Genomic DNA, 26,024 nt, shown 5'->3' with positions numbered 1-26,024 from the left:
TGCCTTGGAAGTGACTTGACACTTTTTGCAGAGGCTCTTGAGTTCCTGACACCAGCAATAGCTGTTCCACTTCCCCGTACCCAATACCTGCTACTGCCCCGCTTCCTCTTTAAATACATCCACTACCTGCATTTGCTAACATGATGAGCAGGTAATGTTGATATGTAAGTTGACATAATTAAGCTTCAGTGTTATCTCAATGGTTTGTTAAGGATGCTTAACTCCTCGCAATGCTATTTCAGGCTGTTTCCAAAGCAAGAAAGACAACACTTCAACAATTTTGAGCAGGTTAATCTGTAAAACCATCAGTGTCGCAAACTTTTAAATGAACATATCTATACAGTTCGGTAGTGAAGAGTGGGTTCTGTTTGAAGTCATGTAGAACATGGCTTCCTAATTTTGTGTAGTGTTTTCTATGATCCCCCTAATTCTTTTCAAATAGCACCCGTTTCAACAGCAATAGAGCAGGTCTAGGAACTAGAATCAGCAGAATTAATAATTTGTGTAACAAGTTAGGAGAGTTCACTAACATTTTGCTGTAGAGAAATTAAGTAGGGCAGAGGATAAGAAAACACACTGCAGTTTGGCATTTCAGGACAAGCACCCCCATCATTAGAAATAAGAGATGCTTTTTTTAAAAATAACCACACACCCTCCCTGCGTAGTGTCTTTGTTGTCCTGATTGTATGAGGACACTTGTATAAGAAGGGTCAATGAGACAGTGGAGGGGTTAAGAAACAAATTTCAAAGTTCAGAAAAGAATCCAGGCCTTTGGTAATGCTGAGACTTATTTATTACCTGAATGTTTTTACACAATTTACTAGGTTGCTTCATGGAAGGTTCAAGCCCTTTGTGTGACAAGCATTCTTCTTTTTACAGCTCCTTCAGTTTCTGCCACATTGCCTGCCACCTCCCTATTTGAAATGCCAGCACACACACAATAAATGTCAGGATAAAATACAGTGACAGAGTTGACTTTAACACATCTCTGTTACTGACAGGTTTTTGTGGCTGAGCTGTTACTTCCAGGCTGAATAATGACATGCTGGCCATAAAGTATACACTGTTCAGCACGTGTTATCGACAGTAAATCACCGTTGTATACAGCAGTGTTGTAACTTTGTTAGTCCCAATCATCGTGTCAGTTCAGTATCTCAGTCATGCTCCAAGCTTGTGAGCTTCCCTCCTGTCGTAATTTCCTAAATCTTATTCTAAATCAGGAAAATGATCTGGGCTTTCAAGCTGCTTCATTTAACAGTCAACGGAGCACTTCCTCCTGACAAGGAGGTGCCGAGTGTCAACACTGTCTGAGGCATCATTTATGCTTTTAAAATAGAAGGTGTGAGGTGTTTGAGCTCTGTGGTAGCTCTGCAGAGCACTACAGGTTGCTCCATGTCCTGAGTGGGGACTTGGCTCAGGACATGGAGCAACCATGCTGCCTCTATTTAAACACAGTCTAGAACCAGGGGTCGGCAACCTACGTAGCATGCGAGCCGATTTTCAGTGGCACGCAGGATGGGAGCTCAGGCTTACCCTTCCTCCCCTGCACAGCAGGGAGCCTGCGATGCTGCTTGAGCCTCGTGGCTGGCACACAGCCGCAGCACCAGCTCCGGGAGGCAGGCAGGGAGGCTGCTGATGGGGCTGTGCCCAAGCAGCTAGTACTCTCCCCCTTCTCCGCCCACTCAGCTCCATTGCAGCAGCGAGCCGGTGGAAGCAGGTGAGCTGGTGGTGGTGGAGGAGGGCGTGCGGGGGCTCATCCAGGCAAGCTTCTCCGGTGGCTGGCGCCATATGGCTGCTCCTCCGATAGCTGACCCGCAGTAGTGGGGCAGGGGTAGCCCAGCAAGGGCTGGGGGCTGAGTGTGTATGCGCGCGCGCACTCGGCTGCAGGTGCGCTATGGCAGCCCAATGGGGGCTGTGTGCCAGACCGGCAGTGGGGACAGAGCCGTGGCAGCCTGGGGAAGCCCATTTGGGGCAGTGGCAGCGGAGCCGGGGCAGGCCGGCAGCCTGAGTGGAGCAGTGCGCTGACCAGCAGTGGGACGGGTGCCCTGGCAGCGGGGCTAGGGCTGCATGCTGCCATTCCGGCTGCTGTGCTGGCTGGAGCAGCAGTTATGACAGCAGAGTCAGGGCAGTTGTGTTGCCTAGCCAGCAGCACGGCCAAAGGAGCCAGCGGTAGGGAGGGGCAGCAGGCCAAGGGGGCCAGTGGCATGGGACCATAGTTCCCCCTAAGCTGTGTGGCTGCACAACCACACAACTGTTTTCTGACCTCTGCTCAGAAGTTCAAAGCTCCTGCACAGGCAGGAAGCTCAGCTGATCAGCGATGGGTGGGGCGTTGTCTTGCTGAGCAAGCAGCTCCCAGAGCAGGAAATAAAAAGCAAGGTAAGGGGAGACTAAGTGGCTAGGCAGGGGGAGGAGGAGTGAGAAAGTGGGTAATTGGGAAGGGGAGTTTGGAGAACCCCTTGTGTGTGGGAGAGGCAGAAACTCAGCACTCTTAAACCTCCTGGGAAGGGGGAGGTAAGGGGATGACTGCATGGGGTAGGTGGGGGAAAGAGGAGGTGGGTGGGTGTTGGCACTGGGGTGAGGTGGAGGCAGGGAGGTAGACGGATTGTACTGTGAGCTGGGGGAGGTGGGGATAATTTGTGCTTTAGCTGGGAGTTAGGACAGGACAGAATGCTGCTGCCTGCTACTTTGAGAAGCAGGATTTTCTCCCTGCCCCCACCTGGGCTGGGGGGAGCAGACTGCACAGCAGTAGGTGGGGGAAAGACTATATTATTGACTTTAAAAAGTATCAACAGCATGCAGACCCGGCAACAGAAGTGAAGTTAAATCTCAGTATGCCACTTCTCAAAAGGTGGCTGACCCCTACTCTAGACATTATTTAGGATCGGTCTACACTTAAAAGTTTGGTCAAAACCATTGTGTCAGGACAGCGTGTGGAAAAAAAGCCACATTTCTATTCAGATCCAGCCCCCAGTGTAGACATAGCATACTGACAGAAGAAAGTGTCGGTAAAATGTAGTTATCCTTGTTCAGGAAAGTGGTGTTCCTACACTGACAGACATCCCCTTTCCATCAATGTAGGCAACACCTGCACTACAAAATTATGTGGGCATAACTAAAATTATGTGGGCATCCAATGCAGATGCAGTAATATGAGGGCCTAAAACAAAAGCCCATGTAGCACAGGCCTGGTCTGAGGCCTAGCTATGGACAAAACATGGCTAACATAAAGCAAAGCTAAGCTGTGAGCAAGAGGCAGATCTCTGCTCACAGAACTTGGCACGAACAGAGCAGAGAGAGCGAAACACTAATTGATAACAGGCCCAGGCGTAGAACAGTAATTGGCACTGGATATAAATTGAAAGCACAAAGTATCATCAGCTCATTCAAAAAGACCTTGGTACACACTCCCCACTGATAGAGACTCAGGTTCAGGAAAGGGTCTAAAATGACAGCATGATAGATAGAGATGGTCTAATCAGATCATGAGGCATAGGATGACGGGTGGTATCTAAAAACCTGACACGTCAGGAGTGATGTGTTAATTTGTTTGTAACTGTAAATAAAGTGATATGCTGTGGGAAGGGACAGATTTTGTCCAGCCAGTGAGGCAATAGGAGTTTCCCACTAGCTGTGCTGAGGCCATTGTTATGAGTACATACGCATAGTGGTTCAGTAGAGTCTACTGACAACTATTACTGTACTTCGCTTAACAATAAACTTGGCCGGATACCTTCGATCCTTATCGGATTTGTGCCTTTTGGGGGCTCTCTCAGGGTCTGCAGCGGTCATTGGGCCCACATCATTGAGCACACGCACAAGCAGCCTTCTGGTTATCATCATCCACATGTCCGGAGAGGTCTCTGGCTATCACAGCAGTAAATCTTGACCCTACTCTATCAGTGAACTTTACAGCAACAGGTAAACTGAGGCAGTCTCCCATATCATCTCAGAAGTGCAGTTGCAGACTGCCTCATTCAGTCAGGCTGCTTGCAGTGACACTGGAGCACACACTAACCATGTACAGGGCACCCCCTGATGGAAATAGAATACAGGCGACCACAGGCCAAATCTAGACCACCACACATCTCTGAATGGACCACAAAATCTTTTTATCGTCATTATCATTTTGGCAGAGTGAAAAATGTTTCTCTGGAGTATATACAAGAAATGTGGACCTTGACAGAAAATAATTGATTACCTTGGAAAAGACTGCCAATCAGCCAGGGAAGGGAATGTAAAGTTGCTGCATTGTCAGCCACAGAGTAGCGATAAGGCTAATCTGAAATGAAGAGTCACACATCCTTCCCAAAGGCAAGCAGGGGGAGAAAGTGCTTGGTGAAGATAAAGTAAAAGGTAAGTGTTATTTGCCCTTCACATAGCACAGTAGTTCCTAACCTGTGGTCCACCATGGTACTGCAGGGGGTCCGTGGAAAATTTAAAAATAAGGACCGGGCCCTTCGATCCTTAATTTTCTTTTCTTTCTCTTTCCCTCTTCTTTTCCTTTTCTTTTTTTCTCTTCGCCAGAAAGGGGGTGGAGCATGAAATCTGAATAGATTGAAAAGGGGTCCGTATGCTCAAAAAGGTTGGGAACCACTGACACAGCATAATAGGCAGCAAGTTTAAAACCAACACAAGAAAGTACTTCACACTACACACAGTCAACCTAGGGAACTCATTGCCAGTGGATGTTGTCAAGGCCATAGAAAAATAAGATACGTTCATGGAGGTTAAGTCCCTCAACGGCTATTAGCCAAGATCATCAGGGCACAATCTCATGCTCTGGGTGTCTCTAAACCTGACTGCGAGGGGACACTTGATAATTCCCCCATTTTGTTTGCTCCTTCTGAAGCATAGGGCTGTGACTAGTGCTAGAACACAGGATACTGGGCTAGTTGTACCATTGGTCTGATACAGTAAGGCCATTACTGTGTTCTTCTAAAAAGCAGCATGTTTCTCATGAGCGCTCCCTCCACATAAGTGAGAGGCGGCCACTACAAAACAGCCCCCTTTTTGTTACAAGCCTATAGAAGAAAAGAGAACTAGGGAGCTGTTCCTCTTTCCTCTGTCCCCAAATGGAACTACAAAAGGCCACAGAAATAGTGCTTTTTTTATACTGGGTAGGGCAAGATCCAAAATTGGTGCATGCTCCACTTATTTGCTATGCACCTCTGTAACTCTCAGACTGATAATGGGCTTCTTCTCCTCTCACCTTTGTACAACTGGTCAGTTTTTTACCTGAAAAGGCCAACCCAACAGCCAGACCGCTTATGTGACCTTCTGTGGTATATCTGCTATGGATGGCCACACATCTTTCCAATTTAAGAGCCTTAAGAAAACCAGGAATGACCCTGCCTCTCTGCCTTTCCCCTAGCCATGCCACCTGCACTGACAAAAGGAGAAAGGACATCATAAGAGCCAATGCAGTGGTTCTACGCAACCTGAGGATCCCCATATGCTTCAAGATGCTCCTCAGTCAGATAAACCAGCTTTAAAGCAGCTCCATGCCTGTTTTAGAGCAGAACAAAGCCATCCTACCCTAACTCAAGGATTCAAGCCTCTGGTGCTGGAGTAACTGTTTATTGGCATCACTGGAGAAGAAAGAAGCTCAAAGTCTCATTCTCCTTTAGGTAATACTGGTCTGAATCAATTAAGTCAACAGAGCTCCAGTGTAAGAGGAAAATCATCCCCCACCCATTCATTTTTTTTTTGGTCACATTTTAATGCAATGTTTTGGGTGGCTATGAATTTAGTCTTGTCTGCCCCATTAAAAAAAAAAGAAAAAGCTAGATTCTAGCCTCCACTGTGACTTTTTTCCACCCCTGCATAACAAGTATCTCAGAGGCAGTATGTGTGTGTATATAACAGCCTTCTGATACTAGTACTGAAAGGGACAAGGAAACACCAAGATTCAGTCACTCTTTGAAATGGTCCTCACTTGGGGTCTGATTGGGAGGCATGGCTTAGTGGTTGTAGGGGTACTTGAACAGTCCTGCCTTTACTAAAATAATGTCTGCCTTGCCTAAAGCGCAGATCTCTAACAAATCAAAACCCAGGCTTGTCTTAAGTCTGGTGCATATAAGCATGTAGGCAAGGCTGGGGGGGAGCTTTGGGAAGCAGGAATGTTTTTTGCACAATCATGCAGATTTAGCATGGTACAGTGAGACCACACCAAGAACATCGGAAGGAACCTTGTACTGGTACATTCTATTTCCGATAAGCAAAAATTCGAGATACAGCCAAAAAACTATTAACTAAGCACATATTTTCTGCAACATTCTGGGCAGCAGGATGTACCCCAAATATGGGCATAATAGGTATCTTAAACAACATGTAATCGATTGGTAGATATTATTAGAACGACCAAGTCGAGTATAAATATAGATGTAGAAAACAATCAGTGGAAGGGATTGGGTAAGGGGACCCCACCACCTTGCTCACTGAAGTTGTGCCTGTTCCTACTGGCAAATGCATCATAGACACGTCTGAGCGTGGGGAAAGAAAGAGGCCACGACCTTCTGTCTGACAACTGTAAATTGCTAACAGTGGAACCGTGTGTGATTTATAGAAACAAGTACATGCACATTTAGATACAAGTTAAATATCTTGTGTATTGTCCTAGGTGTAGGTATTGTTATATTGCCGGTGCTACCTATCCCATTTATTGGAATAGATGTATGTCACTCTGCATTGCTTTCCTTTACTATTCTGGGTATAATAAAGTTGAGAGATAATTTATCCTTGGTGTCTACTGGTTCCTTTTGTAGCTAATATCCCGAACACACGACAGTGGTCAAGGCTGCAACCAGTGACCAGTAGGGCAACTGTTGGAAGGAGAGCCCAGACCTCTCACTCCACTGGCCTGTGCACTGCATTCCCTGGCTGGAGCCGCTGCTGCAGAATGCCAGGGTGCTGTTCTTTCTTATTGGTATATGCTATGCAGTTACTGCGGCACAATATCTGCCATTCAGCATCCCAGGTTCATCAGTAATCTCCTGGAACCCGAGAAGCTGAGCGGCAGATGCCGCCTCCTCAGCCACCCCAGAACCTGCATGGCACATATAAAAAAAATCAGTATTGTTCCCCAGGAGAAGCAGGTGCCTGAATTTCCCATTCTCTGGTCAAGGCCAGCCCAGCTCTGGGGCCAGCTGCCTTGCCATGGCTGGGACTGCTTGGATGGGTTGTCTCATGGCTTCTCTAGCAGCAGGGGAAGTGTGTTGGGGCCTCAGGGCTCCTGCCATGGTGGGCAGGGCCTCTTGTGGAAGGTGCAGGGCTGTGGGGCTAGCCTCCCTAAAGGGGAGGTCTGCCCACCACACATGCCCTTTGGGCTACCAGTGGTCCACCCTCCATGGGCCATTTCCTATCTGCCCCTCGCTGGGAACAGCTTAGCCCAAGGATTTCCACTGCTCAGGGAGTCCAAATAAATAAAACAGAGGAGATTACCAATGTCCAGGGTCCACCAACAGTGGGGAATGGGTGAATCCTCTAGGTCCCGTTAGGGCAGTCATGTTGGAGACTTCAGTCTTTCATCTGCTCTGCTGAAGCTGTAGGCTACAGGTCTGTTCTCTTTCAGGTCGGCACCCAATAAGCTGTTTTCCAGGTAATTTAATCCTTCCATCAGATGGATCATTTGCTTCAGAGGTGGTATGGTAGGGTGGGGTTGTCTGGACCCCAAATAAATCCTTTACTCCTTATTGCCTAGTGTGAGATTTGTAAACCCTATTACAACCCAGTTTTATTTATCCTAACAAACCTCATTATTTGATTGCTTTCTTACTAACAAGCAATTTTGATTATTAACTTTAATAAGCAATGGTAGAAATGTAAGTGCTAATCCCCCCAAAATCCCCCCCAAAAAATCAAACATATTTTATAAAATATTAATTTAAAATCCATTTGCTTTCTCATACAAAAAAATAAATGCAGACATCGGTATCTAAAAACTGAGTGAGGATTCGTGAGTAAGCAGACATTATCTACTTAATGAGACGAAAGCATGTAATTTGATTTATTTATTTTATACAATAATCAACCTAATTTTGTTTGATGTGTTTTGCAATCTCAGTGTCTTACTCTTCTGTAGGACCATCTAGCTTAGGTTTGTGGGGAGGGATAGCTCAGTGGTTTGAGCATTGGCCTGCTAAATCCAGAGTTGTGAGTTCAAGCCTTGTGAAGGCCATTTAGGGATTTGGGGCAAATATTTGTCAGGGATGGTCCTTGGTCCTGCTGTGAAGGCAGGGAACTGGACTTGATGACCTTACAAGGTCCCTTCTAGTTCTAGGAGATAGGCAATCTCCATTAATTTTTTTTTTTTTAAAGGTTCTTCTAGAGCAGCCTTTGCCATCATATCCAAGTAATTCTTGCAAGGTGCCCTTACCTTCCACTGAGTCAGGCCATATATGGCTAGTATTCTAGACTTTGTGATGTTGGGAACACATGGTGCAGGTGAAAATGTTTATCTGATAAAACAGTTTAGCAAAAAAGCCTGCCGGTGTTTTATAATTAATCTAACCCATAATATACATTTCTGCATCTGAGGAGTGCTTACATTTTCCTAGCTGGAAATAGTAGCTGCATGATCTGCAAGGGAAACAGTGTGAAATTAATAAGAGTGCTGAGTAAATGCAGATGGTTTAGAGTTACATAGAAAAAGTGGGACTGAAACAACACCTAGCTAAAGCTGTAGTGGTCAGCTAAGGAATGTAAATTTGCCATACTTCCAATAAAATAGGATAATGAGCTCAGATCGCTTAGTGGTTTTATATTTACACCAACTATCAATATTATGATTAGACTAATAAGGAAGGAAGAAATACAGCACTTCTGAAACACTGGGAGGATTGCGTATAATTAACTGAATAGTGGCAAATATCTTGCAGAAGGTGCACTGCATCTCACAGACTCACCCCCCTAATGTGCAATACCACCAAAGAACTACTGCAATAACCTGTATCTCCTGCCCTGGCTGGAAAAAATACACTCTCACTCTCAGGCCCAGAGAGCTGCTGGGGAGGCAGTGGTTTGAGGTCTCTTCAAACACTCGGTATAGATTGGGGGATAATGTACAAGATACAGATTGGGCCTGTGGACTCTGTAGTTATGCTAGACAACAGGAGTGAGGCAACTTTTTTCTATCAAGAGTCATTGACCCACAGGAAAAAAGTCATTCGGGGAGGGGGAAGTTCAGGGTTTCCCCTAAACTCCAAGGTGGGTGCAGAAATGAAGGTTCAGGGTGTGGGAGGAGGGACGGACTCCAGCTGGGGCTGTGGGCTCTGGGGGAAGGTTTGGGATGAGGAATTTGGGGTGCATGAGGAGTTTCCAGGCTGGAGACAAGGGGTTTGGAATGCAGGAGGGGGCTCAGGGCTGGGGCAGGAGGTTGGGTTGTGGGCTCTGGGGCAGGACCAGGGATAGGACATGGATTTGGGGTGCAGGATGAGGTTCAGGCTGCAGACTCCAAGAGGGAGTTTTTGGGTGCGGGAGATGGCGTAAGGTCTGGGATGGACCCAAGGTGCAGGAGAGGATTCCAACCTGGGGTAGGGGCGTGGATAGGGATGCAGGCTCTGGCTGGGCAGCGCTTACTTCAGGTGGCTCCCAGTCAACAGCATAGCAAGCTGCTCCCTGCCGGCCCTGGCTCCTTTATGGGTCCAGCCCCTGTGCAGTGAGGCCAGGTGGGTCTGCGCAGTGCACACTGACCACGCTTGCAGCTCCCATTAACCAGGGTTCCCAGTCAACCCTAAGATGCAGAGCCTGCCTGGGGGTGGGGGCAGCACATGGAGCTTCTCCGATTGCCCCTCAGCCTAGAGGGTGGGGCCGTAGGGACATGGCCAGTGAGCCAGCACTCGTTGCTTCAGCCTCTTGGAGGGTGCCAAGGCTCAGGGCTTCTGGCCCACGGCACAGAGAACTGCTGCAAGCCAGATCCAAACCACTGCTTCATTTCATCTGGCCCATGGATTCCCTACCCTTGCTGTACCAAATGAAAAGCAGTTCTTGAGGGGGCTAGACAGTCTCTCTGATCACTGTCACACTAGGGCAATTTGAGGCAGGCTAAGGGTGAGGCGGGAAAAGGGACTATGTGGCTTCGATCCTGCTCCATGGCCTTGTACAGAGCAGCATGACCCTAAGGAGAAGATTTGAGAGAGACTCCGGGGAATTCCTGTGCTATCCTAGGATGTTAAAAAAAAAAAAAAAAAAAAAAAAAAAAAAAACCACCACACACACACACACACACACACACACACACACACAAAATGAAGGTCAGTGCAGCCAAGAGGTTTTCAGGGATATGATCAGGCCGCGTTTAAAGAAGGAATAAACCATGGGCAGGAATGAATAGCTAGGCCATACCACTCACTGTGCCTGCAAAGTTGCTCTGGGAGGTAAGACAGAAAGTAATTTACTGATGAATGTTCCTCTGAATTCTCCTAGAATCATGCAACTGCTAACACCCAATATTTGAATTGTAACCTCTTACTGCAAGTGGTATTTTCTCAATTATGTGCAACTGTATCCTGGAATACAGATCACCGCACTGCCCAAATGCTGCTCTTATCCTTCTGTGCACTGCATGTTTCCAGGTCATTCTTTTTATCAGCTCAGTGTCTACTGCTGTCTATTCACAACTGAATCTGTCTCTTTTGCCAGAGCATAAAGAAAGCACCTTCTCCCTCTGTGCCCTCTTCCTACCTGCCACCATCCTCATTTATATTTAAATCTTTAAAGCAGAGGAACCGTCTGCGGTGTCTATTTCACATCTGATGGTCTGACATTCTAGTGTGCATCCTGAGTAGTTGCCATACTCTATTCAAGTCATTCTCTGTTAGTGCAATATATTTGCTCTTCATAAAACCCTTCCCTCCAAACACCACTTCCCACAGGTACCAGTATCCACCTCCTCACCATCACCAACCATTTCCTGATCCTGACATTACATTTTTCAAGTTTCTTTCCCCTCCTGCTCAAGGCAGTAACTTTGGTCCCTGAAAAGATGACCTGCCAGCTTGCCAGGAAATCAGACAGTAATAAAGCTACTGCAGCTTTTTGCTAAGGACACTTCTCTCCTGGATTCTGTAAATCCTTTTCCTTTTCACCCTCCCTTTGGTTGCCTTGTATTCCTCTGACCTGCTGTGACATGCAGTATTTTCTAGTTTTCCATTTCCCTATCTTCACTTTCTGCTTCCAGCTGCACCCTTGAAATGGGCAGCAATTATTAAAGGAAATCACTTTTCATAGGGGAAAAGATGGCTTTCATCTCTGAACTCCTCCCGCCTCACCAGCACACACTCCAAATTCATTAACTGGCTGCAGGAAATTCATCCCTTCCTCACTTCCCTCTCATTCCCAGATGGCAACAATGGTTGTGGGGGATGGAAGGTGAAGGCATTACCTCTCAGGAGCAAGAGTTCCAGAGAGGTTCTATGGCAGTCAGTGGTTTTGGGGATGAGAGCACGGCTAATCGGGAAGGCCAACATGTTTCTGAAAGTACCTCTGTACTCTGTGATGAAACCAATTAAATTGAGCAATTGACTGGCTGAGTTTGAAGGTCATCCTCCTTAAAAAGGGCAAGGCTGGCTACAGGGAGGGGAGTGACGTCACAGTCCCTACTCCAGTGCTATGCAACCAGAGGATCTTGCTTGAGCAGTGCTAATTTTCCCCAGGGTAGTTACATCAGCTTCAGGAACCAATTTACACTGGCACTGTGGCATCAGAGAATTTGGCCCATTCCATTTAAAGACATCTCAGAAGATTGCTACAACAAAGATTGATAAAAACTTCAAAACAGTCCAGGCACAGCAACACCGTTATCACAGCAACTCAGTATTTCCTTTTTACAGCCTTTAGAAAAATGTGTATTCCTAGCGGGTTTTCTTGCTTGTGTTTTGTCCCCCACATTTTCTGTTCCTTGCATTTTTGTGCATCAAACTGATTAAACCACAACTCTGCTCCTCAGTTTATATTGTCCTTTATATTGTCTGCCCCACTTTCACATCTCCGGTTTTATAATGAAAAATTCATCATCCGGCTGCACGTTCCACCTAATGAAGTGAGTGGAATCGGTTTTAATGTGCATTCTTTAGGCACTCCATTAGTCTTCTCCATCACTCCCCAACAACTAGGGTACTTGTGAGTGCTATGTCTTTGAGATCCAGGTGATTCTTTGCCCTCTCAAGTGCCTCTTACTTGTACCACCCATCCATGATGGCTTTGTAGAGGACCAAAGTTTCCTGAAGCAAAAATTACAAAAACTGAAGTCAAAGTAAATCAAGCCCATACCCCGCTGACCCTGGGCTCCATGCGGCGCTGCTGCTTTGAAACGCCACATGCAGCCCCCGCGGGGTCAGCTGGGTCCCCAGGTTGCATGCTGTGTTTCAAAGTGGCAGTGCCGCACAAAGCCTGGGGTCAGCAGGGGAGTCCCCAGCTGATCCCGGGCTCCATGTGGTGGTGCTGCTGCTTTGAAGTACCTCTTCCTCTTCCCTGCCCTTGCTGCCTCTTTCTGATGGGGGGAGGGGAGGAGGGGAGTAGTGACTAGTTGACAAGCCTGTCAACTATTTGATAAGCATTTGCTTATTAGATAGTCAACTAGTCCTTCACATCACTAAAATAATGACTAGTGTTTTCTTTACTACAGAGCAGTGGATTGAAAAGAAGAGATGTCTGGAGTCAAATTTCCACGGCCTTCTCATTTGTTTGCACAAAAAGTGTGCACACATGCAAAGTGCGTAATTAATTAGTCATGCAGTTACCCAATTGTATGCTCAAATACTGCTGTTTTACATGTTTAAGTGGATGCATGCACAAAACGGGGGGGGGGGGGGGGGGTCTTTTAAAAATCTAGCTTTTGGGAATCCAGAGGACACTGTTCATTATTCCATATTGTAAGATACTATTTGATGGTGCCTGATTAATTGTATCACTTGGTTCATTTAAAACTGAACTGGACAGAGTATTGTCACAATTATAATGTTCCAGTATTACATGGCAAGGAGATGGACAAGAGGTATTTTCCATTTAATTTCCATAATTCTAAATAAGCTTGTTCTAATAATACATGTTCCTTGTTTTCTTGTAACTTTTCCCAATTAATTTTCTTCCTTTGTTTACATTTGCCAAACCTCACCAATTAATTCTTCCAGTCCAGTGTCTTTAACAGGTGCTTTAAACCGTGTCCACATCTGTCCCCCTCAGCTAGCTAACTTCCATATCTCTCTTGCTATTACTTGTTTTTTTTCTTTTGCTAGATGGAACATACTGTACTGCAAATCTTTTAAAGATTATAAGCTCTCACTCAGCACTTTTCATCTCCCTTTTGTGTGCTTACCTTCCACTATTTACCTCATTTGGTTTCTCTTGGCTTTTTCAAAATTCTTCTGAAATTTCCTATGCTGAAATTCAACTTCCTTATTTGGTCTCATAGCGGTAGTAATTGTAACTCTAATTAGACTGTGATAAATATAGACAGCTCTGCTTAGTCTTGACTAATCTTACCCTGTCACTCAACACCTAGATGTATATTTTGAACATATTGTAAGGCAAAGACTTGGTCACGAATTCCATGATTTTAACACGTCTGCAAGGTCTTTGGCTTTAGCTTGGGCTGGAAGGGCTTCGGCTTCTGCATGATTTACTGTTTATTGCCCATGTCTTGGCTGTGGCTTAATAAAAATACTCAAAAGTGCCAAAATCATAGCCTTATGCACAAACCACACAACCTTAGTGGAAATGGTTTCTTCCCTTCATACTTTATTGAAGAAGTATATGTCTGCATTCTTCAAATAGGACATTTCTTAGTTTATTACTCCTAAATCAGATTTCTCACCACATGTGATCTCTATAGGTTGCTCTTTCTTGCCAGACTATCTAAAGTAGGTTCCTTTGATAAATCTATTCTTCTATTATAATAATCTTTCGTTATAGCCAAAAGTATCTAACCTGCAGTGGGCATCTGTTTAGATTTGTACTAGATCGGGGTGGGCAATCATTTTTCAGCGGGGGCCACTTCAGAAATTTTTGAAGTGGTCCCAGGCCTCAAGCAGAAGGAGCAGGGCCAGGATACTTCTGTGCTTCCCTGTCCACAGACCCTGAACAGCTGGCAGTTCCCTCCAGGTGCCTGTGCCCCTGGTGGCAGGACAAGACCTTGCGCACTCTCCCCAACCCTAGTTCCTGATTGACCTGAGGGGGAGAGGGAACATGCAAAGCCCAGGGGGCTGTAAGGGGCAGGGCAAAGACTTCACATGCTCCCCCACCCACAGACCAATTAGGGTCTGTGAGTGGGGAAGCACAGAAGTATCCTGGCCCTGGCTCTTCTGCTTGAGGTCCTGCCCTTTCTGGGGAAGCCAAGGGCCACTTCAAAAATTTCGAAAGTAGCCGCCGGTCAAAAATTATTGCCCACCCCGATCTAGATCATCCCTGACAAGTGTTTATCTAAGCTGCTCTTAAATATTTCCAATGATGCCCCCTAGGCAATTTGTTTCAGTGCTTAACCACCCTGACAGTTAGAACGTTTTTCCTAATGCCCAACCTAACCTCCTGTGCTGCAATTTAAGCCCATTGCTTCTTGTCCAATCCTCAGAAGTTTAAGTAAAATAATTTTTCTCCCTTCTCATAACATCCTTTTAGGTCATTGAAAGCTGTTATAGGCCTGCTCCATCTTCTTTTTTCCAAACTAAACTAACCCAGTTCTCTCACTCTTCCCTTATAGGTCATGTTTCCTAGACATTTAATCATTTTTGTTACTCTACTCTGTACCTTCTCCAATTTCTCCACATCTTTCCTGAAATGTGTTGCCTAGATGTGGAACAATACTCCAGTTTAGTTAATCAGCTGAGTAGAGTGGAAGAATTACTTCTCATGTCTTGCTTACAACACTCCTGTGCACTGAAATTTAATAGGTCTCTCCCAAGTTCCTGCAAAGGATCAAACACAAAACCAAACATGCAGCTAAGACATGGGTGGGCAATGGGACCATGACCCACGGATGCGCTCCCAATTCCCTGCTCCCAGGCCGATCAGAGCCTGGGGGCAGGAGGGGCGCACAGAGTCTCTTACTCCCTGCCTCCGCCCTGTAAACGCTGGACACCCCTTGCAGGGTGGAGGCAGGGAGCAAGAGACTTTGTGTGCTCCTTCCGCCTCCAGCCCCTGATTGGCCAGGGGTTGAGGGTAGTTTGTGAAGTCTCCTGCCCTGCAAGAGGGTGGGTGCCTAGAGGGAACTGCTCTCTGTTCAGAACAGCTGGCAATTCTCTCTAGGTGGGAGGAGGCCGGGGGGGGGCAAAGACTTCAGTGCTCTCCCACCCCCAGGCCAATCAGGGTCTGTGGGAGGGGAAGCTCAGAATTGTCCTGGCTGGGAACACTTCTAAAATTAGTAAAGTTTCCCCCCCCCCCCATCTAAAATTACTGCCCACCCCCTGAGTTAAGATCTGTGGAACGACAGTCAGTAGATCTCAGCCAATTACACTAAACAACTTACCCTTCACTCTGGGCTGTCTCCCTTTCAGTCAAATCAGCACAGTTGTGCCCCGTGGTGGTACTGCCAGGAGTTGGTTGACTCTCAGCTTCACTCTGTGACCCCTTCAAGTTGGGTCACAGAGAAAAAAATGACTAAAGAACTTCAAGAAGCATCAGAGTCAGCAACTTCAACTGTATAAATGAAACAGAACATGACATAAATGTATATCCACCTTGTTTCCCACTGAGTCCTAATCCCGTTGGCTATGTCTACACTGGCATGAATTTCCGGAAATGCTTAAAATGGAATACTATTCCGTTTTCAGTTTTTCCAGAAAAGGAGCGTCTACACTGGCAGGCTGCTTTTCTGGAAAAGCCCTTTTTCCGGAAAAGCGTCTGGCCAATGTAGATGTGCTTTTCCGGAAAAGAGCCCCGATCGCCATTTTCGCGATCGGGGCTTTTTTCCGGAAAAGACTACTGGGCTGTCTACACTGGCCCTTTTCCGGAACAGTGTTCCGGAATAAGGACTTATGCCCAAGCGGGAGCAGAATAGTTTTTCCGGAAAAGCAGCTGATTTCTTACAGTAGATCGTCAGTGCTTTTCCGGAAATTCAAGGGGCCAGTGTAGACACAGCCCTACTGTGCCTCCCTTCTTGGTGTGATCTACTAGCTTTGCAGATCTTTTGGAGATGGCAATCAAGCAGGCAAGTGGGGTTTTTTCTAACTTCAGTCTCCACATGGAATCAAAATTGGGTCCTGGCTCATGAATCATCAGGAAAACTCAGCAAGCCAAATGCTGCCCCACTGTCCTCCCAATAAGTTGTTTTCAGCAACACCTGTGTAATTCTTCAGTGGGAGCATAATCTGAAGTCAGCTTGGACTGCACAGATGGCCCTGCAATAAAGCAGAAGCAGAACAGAACCCAACACACTCTCCCCACTCGGCTGTGTTGTGTCCCCAGGAAAGACCATAGCAAAAATTTACTTTTGTCATTAAATAAGCACATATGGCTCAGCATGCGTACAGCAAGCAGACTTGTGAAGCCAGACGGTGCCATTTTTACACAGTCACTTTTCAGAGTAAAACTACCATATGTTATTCACTCATCTGCTCTCTGGCAGCATTTTTGTACCTACGTTCTTTTCCTCTGCCCATTACCTAATTTTTTCCTGCAACAATTACCTGTCCTTTGCAAGCGTTTACGTGCAGTCTAATCTGTATCATTTCACAGGGTGCAAAAAGATTTCCAGGTGTTTATACCCCAAACATAAGCATTTTTTCAGCCAGACATTTCAGTTTTTAAATCTTTCCTTAACTCTACTTTACCGTGAATCTTTGTGGCAACACTAAGCAAAATACTCCAGGAACTTGGTGTTTTTCTCTTAATTTCTGACCCTATGTTTGAAGATTATTCTTTACCTCTCTCATTCAAAATTAGGTTCTAACCTACAACAGTGGCTCCCAACCTTTTCCAGTATGTGGACCCCTTTTTACTCTATTAACATTTTACAGACACTCCCCCCAAAAACAATATAGCTGTGCCTGCAGCCTGCACGTCCCTCAGCCCACACTGCTTCCTCAGCCGCATCCCTCAGGCCACTGGGGAAGCAGCGCAGATTGAAGGATGTACTAGCTGTGAGAGGCTCTGTGCAGACGCCTTACAATACTGCTGTGGACCCCCAAGGGTCCATGGTCCACAGGCTGGGAACCACTAATCTAGAACATGGTTAGTGACTTTCAGGAATTGTGTCCATCTGCAATAGCAGTTGTCATATTGCACTGTTTTACAAACTTAAGCTCCAAACCTAGAAGGACTGATGTACATCAGTATCCCCATCAAAGCGATAATTTAGACCTGCATCTTTTAAAGCTAGGGATGTAAAAATGCAATAACCGTGTAACTGCTAAAAATCATAGCGGTTACATGTGCTGCGGGCTCAGCAGTGCAGAGTGTAACCTGGGGTAGGAGGGTATAAGCGACTAGTCGACTATCCAATAAGCATATGCTTATCGGGTAGTTGAGTCATGACTCGACTAGTCACATCCTCCCCCCCCCCCCCATGCTGCCTCTATCAGAGAGAGGGGGGAGGAGCAGGAGCCAGTGCTGGGGGGGTTGAAGCCCCAAGTGCCAGCAGCCCCTCTCTCCCCCACTGTGGGGCTGAAGCCCCGAGTGTCAGTAGCCCCTCTCCTTAGGGCTAAAGCCCCGAGAGCCAGCAGCCACCCCACCCCTTGGTGTCCCATATTAGGCATAGGGAAATATGGTTTTCCACTCCCCCCGCTGTGGGGGCCAGCTGCTCCAGCCCCTACTGCTTAACCAGAACCAGTAAGCCTTAAAAGCCGGTTCCCCCAGCACCATCGCCGCGGGGGTGGGGGGGCGGGGTAAAGGGGGGGAGAAGAGAGGCAGAGGCGTAGCAGGGGGCCACCAGGCTCTTAATGCATTTAAAATGCAGAGCCGCAGCAGGGTTAGCTCCTGGGGCCGGGAGCGAACCCCGTTGCAGCTCTGCAGTTGCCTTCCTTATCAATTAGTCAAGTAGTAGTCAATGGAAATTCCATCGACTACTCAATTAGCTGATTAAACACAATTTAACATTCCTAACCTGGTAGACGGGGAGAAGCAGCCAGCCTGCCACAGACAGGGGCTGCTCTGGCAGGCCCCGTGAGGCTGGAGCAGCCCTCTGCCCCGGGCGGGCCGACAGCTGCTCCAGCCCCTACTGCTTAACCAGAACCAATAAGCCTCACCTGTTAAGGGTGAGGCTTACCAGTTAACCTTTTACATCCCTATTTAAAACCTTGTATAAAATCAAGCATGTGGAAAAATCTTTAGCGTATCCAGGCCTAATCCCATCCATTTTAGAACACCAATCTCTCCGAATTTTAAAAAGAAAAAGAGAAAGAACCAACATAGCCCCACAACAGCCTCTTTCCCAGTGAAAGGGCATGCATCTGACCAAGTGGGTCTTTGCCCATGAAAGCTTATGCTCCAATAAATCTGTTAGTCTATAAGGTGCCACAGGACATCTCGTTATTCTTGCAGATTCAGACTAACATGGCTACCCCTCTGGTACTTTCCCAGTGAAAATAGCCAGTCAGTTAAAAGTGCCTTGCACGTAGAGGAAAAAAATGGGGTTGTGCCCTCATTGCTTCTTTGTAGCATTTAAAAATTGAGGGTCTTTGCAACATTTTTTTTTCTTGGATTTCTACCTAAAAATAACAGGAATGTCAAGTTTAATCTTCCCTCTTCTTGCTGGAGGACTCCTCAGCTGGCCAAGAAACAGGAGTGGGAACTTCTCTGCCCTTAAGGGGTAGGATAGCATATCTTTCACAAACCCTTTACTCCTAGGTCTTTGGCAAAGGTTTGAACTAAATACATGTTTTAACTAATCCAAATAAAAATCCTTTTTTATAGCCCTTAGATAAGTGAAAAACCAAACAAAAATTTAGGAACAATTAAAATAAGGCATAACATAATTTTTCCCCTTTGCAAAATTCTTTAAATCTCTACTGTCATCACAGGATCAGCACCAGCTGTAGCCAGCTAAACTAAACACTTAAGGTTTTTAGGTGCTATTAAGAGACATACCCACATAAACACATATCCTTACAAAGGAAAGTCTTAGCACTAATATGTAAAAAAAGCACAGTTTTAGCAATCTCTACGGCTACTAGATTGTTTACTTGGAAGAAGCATTCATGGTACATATGACCAAAAGCACAGATGGGAAATAAAAAACAGCAGCAAAGCACATATTATTTCTACAGTTACAAAAGCAATTCATACAACTGTACTAACACCACCACATAAGATTTAACCAGGCAGACAGCCTGCTGGTAGAACAGAAATGTAATACAGGTTGATAAACAGCAGAACACATTTTTTAAAAATCTTATTCATTATATATAACTGCACAAAGCCACTTGTTGCTGGCGTGTACTTCACCACTCATTAGGTAAATGGTTCCAGATTCATAAAGTGAAATTAACATTATAACATTGCTATGTCCATATGTATTTGTTATTTTTTCCTCTCTCACTACATCAGAAGAGATGCTGACACACATCCAGACACTACTTCCAAGACTTTTTTGAGCACCATTTATTGAAAAAATGTGGTGGGTGCATCTCTGGCTGTCCTCCACCCCAATCAACCTGGAGAACTTTGGAACAAATGGCCAGGCACCTCTTACGGATATCCTTATGGTTGTAAAGTGTCTTTTGCTGATCTTGTCATATTTGTCAGTATCCTTTGATATCACCATTGCAAGGGCTTGTCAAATCAACTGCTGTGGGAATGGATTGAAACTAGAGTCTTTGGATTGGTTTCACACTTACTATGCACATTACTGTCATATGTAAGGCAACAGAGAATCAGGCCCTACACTGGCATAGCTTAGAGATACACTTCCAATAAAGGGGCACTCAATACCCTCAGTTAACACTCATCTGCACTGACATACATCTGGTTTGCTCTCATCTGCATCCCTAGGACATGCCCCTTTTAGTATCTCAGTAACATCCTGCATATAGGAAGGCTGGTCAAGGAGCATTTAAAGGCTGGACACTGACTGTGAAATAGTGTTTATTTTAGAGTTATCACCCTATTATCTGAGCACCTAGGACTCTGACTTATTTGGTACAGACATTTAAACTGGGAAGTCAGTATGATAAATTCCAAAAAATGCATTGCTCAACCACGCGGAGATGGGTGATAATATAAATATTTAAATTAATAGCATTCAAGTCTATGAAAATGTTGCATTAAAACTAATGGTGGGTGCATGTTCTATCTGTTTTCCTAGGGTGGAATTCATCCCTATGCACAGGACCAGCATGATCCCTATTTCAGGAACTATGCAGAACATTCTATAGGTGTTCAGGCCTAGTTCTTGCCTCTGTTCCAGGGCAAATGTCAGCCCCTTAGATTGTTCTATGAGAAGGGTGAATATATAGGGTTGCCAATTTTCTAAACACCCTCTCACACCCCTTCCCTGAGGCCCTGCCTCTTCTGAGCACCAGTCCCCTGTTTGCTCTTCCCCTCCCTATTCCTTTCATCAGGCTGCTGCTGTCACTGAGGAAGAAGTCCCCCAGCCAGGCAGCTTGGTAAATGGAGACATGAGCACCTGGCTGGGCAGGGATCATTAAGCAGCGGCGGGGCTGAACTGCTGTGAAGCTTAGAGGGAACACTGGCCAGGGAGTTAGGGTGCAGGATCCCAGTGGAGTGTACTGTGACTCTCAGGAAGCAGCCACCACGTGGAGCCCGGGGTCTGCCGCCTTGAAATGCTGCATGCGGCCTAGGGTCAGCAAGGGCCGGCTCCGTGCTCCCTGAAGCGCTTTGACCTTTAAAGTGTAGTAACAACCCTGGGGCTGTTGCTACACTTCAAAGGCAGAGGCACCCTTATCGACTAATTGAACAGTTGATGCAAATTGCATCGACTATTCGATTAGCCAACTAATCTAAATTTAACATCCCTACCTCAGCCCCTCTCACTGTGCTGCCAACTGGACTGTTAACAGCCTAGTCGGCAGTGCCCACCAAAGCCACCAGGTTGCCTTTTTGACCAGGCGTTCCAGTTAAAAACCACACCCTTGGCTACTCTATAAGTGAGAAATGCATAATCCCCAAATCTGAATTGTTTTTTAACAACTGCATATCTCCATAGGTAACCAGAGTTGGGCATGTTTATATCTCTACATGTTTGTGTGTGTGTCTGTGACTTAATATTCATTTGTTATTTCAAATGAAGGTGGACTATCATGTTTATATGCCTAGCTGAATACCTTCGACAGTCACCTGAAATTCCAGGAATGAATAGTTCAAAGCCAGGCCTTCCTAGTAATACTCATGAGTGGAATAATATGAAATCACAACTTGGGAGAGAGGCCAGTCCTCGCCTACAGACAGCCCCTCAACCTGAAGTAAATACTCCCCAGTAACCACATACCACACCACAGAAACATTAACCCAGGAAGCTATCCCTGCAGCAAATCCTGTTGTGAACTCTATCTGCATATTTATACAAGTGATACCATCACAGGACCTAACCACATCAGCTGCACCATTAGGGGCTCATCCATTAGCACATCTACTAACGTGATATATGCCATCAAGTGCTAGCAACATCCTTCTGCCGTGTATATTGACCAAACCAGACAGTCTTTGTGTCAAAGGATAAATGGACACAAATCAGACACCAGGAAAAGTAACATACATAAACCACTGGAAGAATACTTTAAGAATACTCTTTGGACACTCAGTAACAGCCATCCTTTTACAAAAAAATTTCAAAAACAGACTACAAATTGAAATAGCAGAGCTGCAATTTATTTGCATATGTAACATGATCAAAATAGGACTGGATAAAGACTTAGAATGGTTCTCTCACTATAAAGACAATTTCCCTTCTCTTGGTATTCACACCTCCTCATCAACTGCTCGGAGTGAGCCACATTCATTCACCCTGACTGAGTTGGCCTTGTTAACACTTGTCCTGCATTTGTTAAGCAGACCCCTTCTTTTGATATGCTAGTACACACACGTTATATCCATCTCCCATCCTTTCTGATTTCTACTCCATGCATCTGATAAAGTGGTTTTTACCCACAAAAACATATGCCCAAATAAATCTGTTAGTCTTTAAAGTGGTACAGGACTCCTCATTGTTTTTGCAGATAAAGACTAACACAGTTACTCCCGAGACATCTCAGTGGTTAATAAAAGTTGTTTCAGAAGAAGGTTCAAGAAAGCTAGTAATTGACAATAATGCCATATCCTGCTTTTAGGGGAATTTTCTTCCTAATCCCAAACAATTAGTGCTTGATTTACATCCTGAAGCTTGAGTATTTAATCTCTCTCTCATATTTTTATCCTACTTAATGAAAGTGCAGCTGTTTTTCCTGCTTCATTGTTTTGCACTGAAACCTCCAATGATGCATAGAATAACTGTAAAATTGCAGACTAGTTTCATTACAAGCTACAATTAAGAATTTTTAATAACGGTCCATTTCTGTGAATGCAAAGAGTGGTATGAGCTGACACGTTAGTAGATTCTCACATTCAGGAAACTGAAAAATAACTAAATGTTGCTCACTGCCAAGAATCTCAAAACCTTTTTGAGTGTACTCCAGGGATCTGTACTATGCCTCCATAAATAGGTTTATCTTATATTGATGTTGGCTGAGTTAAGGAAGGTATTCAGGCAATAACTAGGTTATTGAAAGGGCCATCCAAACCCTGTCATGTAGGTTGCTTGGCTGATTATAGTTTTGGTGATGCACTTAACAGAAAGGGCTAAAAAATATAATGCCAAGTGCACTCAGAGACTTCTAAACAAGATGATAGTAAGCTGTGCTGAATCATCAAACTGGTGTGGGAAACCTACAGCACATGAGTCCTATCCAGACTTCCTTCATCCAGCCCATGGGGAGGCTTGGGGCTTCCCCCCACAGCAGAAAGAGCTGGTGCTTTTGCTCCATTTCCACTGCTGTAGGAACTCCCAGTCTCAGTGCTCTTCCACCGCAAGGAGCTCCAGCAACCTGAGCCAAAGTGAAGTTTTTTGGTATTTTTTGTGAGGTTTCATTTGTTTGTTTGCTTCTCAGTTGGAGGCTGGAAAGAGGTTGTTTAGTTCAGTTGGTTGGGGTTTTTTTGTTCGATTTGGGAGCAGGTGAGTAGTGAGGGGTTCTCCCCCTCCCCACTTGTGTGAGACTCCTGATTGATTTTTCTGTGAATCTGTGGCCCCCGAGAGAAAAAAAGGTTCCCCACCCCCATCTAAAAACAAAGATTGGCTTCATAGTAGCCGAGCTACTGATACATTAGCTTATTTAATTCTTTGGACGAGATGTGATATATGAATTAAACAAGTATTAACCTGCACGGCCAGCCATTGCATGAACTGCAATAAAGCTTGTTTTACTTTATTCCTTGGTTTTATCTCTTTCTAGACTAAGTGGTATCTGCAATTCTAACTATCAATATTAAACCCCAAGAAAAAGAACAAGTGAACGGAATTTAACCAGCCCACAGCCATAGGGGTTTGGGACAGACTGGATTTCTTGCTCAAGTGTTTGAAAGAGTTCCAGCGTGCCCCAGGGGCAATCTCTGAAGGCACAGATAGGATTGACTATTGTTAAAGAGAGTAATGGGATGTGTTCAGTAGCATAAAACTATTGAAAAGTACAGACATAAATTGGTCTTTCCCTCCCAAATGTGACAATGTAGTGTAAATTTACACTAGGTTACAGGCCAACCTAGGAGTACCTACACAATGTCCTTGAACACCTTTGCACACAGACTGTTTATGCCAGTAATACTGCACCATGCATAATTACTTTGGTCAGGATACTCAGCCAAAGCAAAAGGATGCCATGGATAGGTTGTCAGGTGTACAGTTTTGAACCGGACAGTCCAGTATTTGAGCTTTCTGTTTAGGAAACAAATTGAGAAAATATAAATGTACGGTATTTTCTAAATAAGATGTAATGTAGATTGGGACGTAATGTCAAGTATGTCCGGTATTTTTGTTGAAACCATCTGGCAACCCTCGCCATGGACCGATAAGGGGGAACAGGGTAAAATGTGTAGACAACACTTATTGACCTCTAGAGCTTGCCTAGAGAAACGCCAACCTAATTCAGAATGTGGAGGGTTACGGGAAATACTGGCTCTGGAAGTTTCAAAGGAGCAAGCATTCAGATGCAACAGTGACCATGCAGATCTGCATCTGGCTACTGTTTTTCAGGCCTACACATAGCCTGAAACTAGATTTGGTCCCAGCTGGGTTGCCAGATGGGTGAAACAAAAATACTAAAAACACACACATGCCCGCCCTCCCCCCCCCCCCCCCCCCCAAAAAAAAAACACCAGGGAAAAATTCTGTTGAAGGGGGAGGGAAGGGGGGGGGGGGCAAAGTTGTTGAGCAAAAAAAAAAAAAAAAAAACTCCAAGACTTAAGCAAAAAAAATTTTTAACAGCATTAAAACAGCATGTCCCCATTAAGAGTGAGTGCAGGAACAGGGATGCAGCAGCCATTTTGTGCCGGCAGCCTTACGGAACTAGGTAAGCATGGGGGGGCTGGGGATGTTGGGAGCCAAAGGCGGAGGGTGGAGGGAGCTTGGGAAGGCCGGGTGTTGAATGTTTGTAGGGTTGCCAGGTGCCTGGCATTTTTACCTCCTGGCTGGGGGGGGGGGGGGGGGGGGAGGGGGGAGAAATCAGAAAATACTAGACATTTTAGGTATCCGGTATTCTCTGAATTTTTTTTTTTTTAAACCAAACAGGAGGCGAAAATACCAGTCTGTCCAGGTGAATACCGGACACCTGGCAACCCTACAGCTGAATATAGTATGCACTGGACTACCTGTACAACATCTTCTTTCCAAACAGCTCACTAAATCCACAACTTCCATAAAAACATATCGTAGGGAGAAATTTGGGGCTCAGATGAATTTTGATTCCTTTCCTATGCAAGTTGATTGGAGCAGCTCTTATTTAATAAACAGAATTGGTCCAGCCAGCCTTAAAAATGAACATTTAAAACATTTATTTTTATTTAAAATAAAAAACATCTAGATGCCATATTCAATCCAGACAAGGAAAAGCAAATTTTAAAGCAGTACTGTTTGCACATATGCATTTGGGAATTTAAATAACTTCTATTTGCAATAGAACTATCAAAGCCTACAGAAATATTAAAAATACTTATTTATATGCTAAAGCATAAGAACTCTGAACTAGTAGTTACTGCATGCAAGATTGGGTAAACACATATGGTTTTTAAACGCTCTGAGAGCCATGTCCTGAAAACCATTATGCACATTAGAACTTCACAGTCCTGTAAATATGCCCATTTGCTTCTATAGCAGCATTTTCGCAAGCAAACACTAGTCATGATAGTAACAGTTTGAAGGATCAGGCCCTCAATATGATCTGTCTCTAAATTTTTTGCTTTTAAAATTAGGGTATTTTTAAGCGTGATTTTTTCTATTTTGGTATAAGCGGAATATAACATGAGGACACCCTGGTAACTGAGAGCTTTACTCTAAAATATAGTATAAATGCAACAGGAAAAACACATACACACATCTATAGTCAAGTTCTCCTCTGTTCTGCACTGGTGTAAGTCCTGAATAGTTGCACTGTTTTACTCCAGTGTAAACTGAATAGAATTTACCCCAACAATCCAAACAGAATTTGTTTCCTCTGCAGAAACTAATCCAAAGCCTCTAGGCACAAATTTAAGTCCTATTCGAATCATGAAAGCCTTCAGTTTGAAAACCTTAGAGAAACATTGAGGGAGTTTGAACTTACATATTTCAGAGTAAGGAATTTGGGGAAGTATTAAACTTAATATTCTGTGAAACATTTTTATGATGCGGACATTAAAAAGCATACACATTTAAGGGATGATTTGATAATTTTCACTTGAATTTAGGATTGTAAAATAGCACGGGGTGCTGTTTCCAGTATATAGAGGTGAAGCAAAGGCTATGTATTCTGTGTTTTTCTGAGCCCCAAGGCTCCTCACTCAAACTCAGTAGGGGGGGGGGGGGGGGGGGACAGTCAGGCACAGAAGAAAAATGTTAAATTATGTTCTTTTTTATT

The 26,024-nt window shown here is 44.9% G+C and overlaps 1 protein-coding gene across 2 annotated transcripts in view; it reads right to left on the bottom strand.

Annotated features, from left to right (window-relative positions):
• Nucleotides 1-26,024, bottom strand: part of KCNG2 (potassium voltage-gated channel modifier subfamily G member 2) — an 83,831-nt gene that overhangs the window by 39,073 nt on the left and 18,734 nt on the right. The window contains exon 2 of one of the 2 annotated variants that reach the window (XM_075921115.1): nucleotides 15,458-15,627. The exons of the other annotated variant lie outside the window; for it this stretch is intronic. The gene's annotated coding sequence lies outside the window, so the exon portion shown is untranslated. The remainder of the gene's footprint in view (nucleotides 1-15,457; nucleotides 15,628-26,024) is intronic. 2 annotated transcript variants of the gene reach the window in all.

This window comes from Pelodiscus sinensis, chromosome 2 (assembly GCF_049634645.1).
Source record: "Pelodiscus sinensis isolate JC-2024 chromosome 2, ASM4963464v1, whole genome shotgun sequence".
NCBI classification, from domain to species: domain Eukaryota; kingdom Metazoa; phylum Chordata; order Testudines; family Trionychidae; genus Pelodiscus; species Pelodiscus sinensis.
The sequence above is the reverse complement of the archived record's forward strand: the minus strand, read 5'-3'. Positions and strand labels throughout refer to the sequence as shown.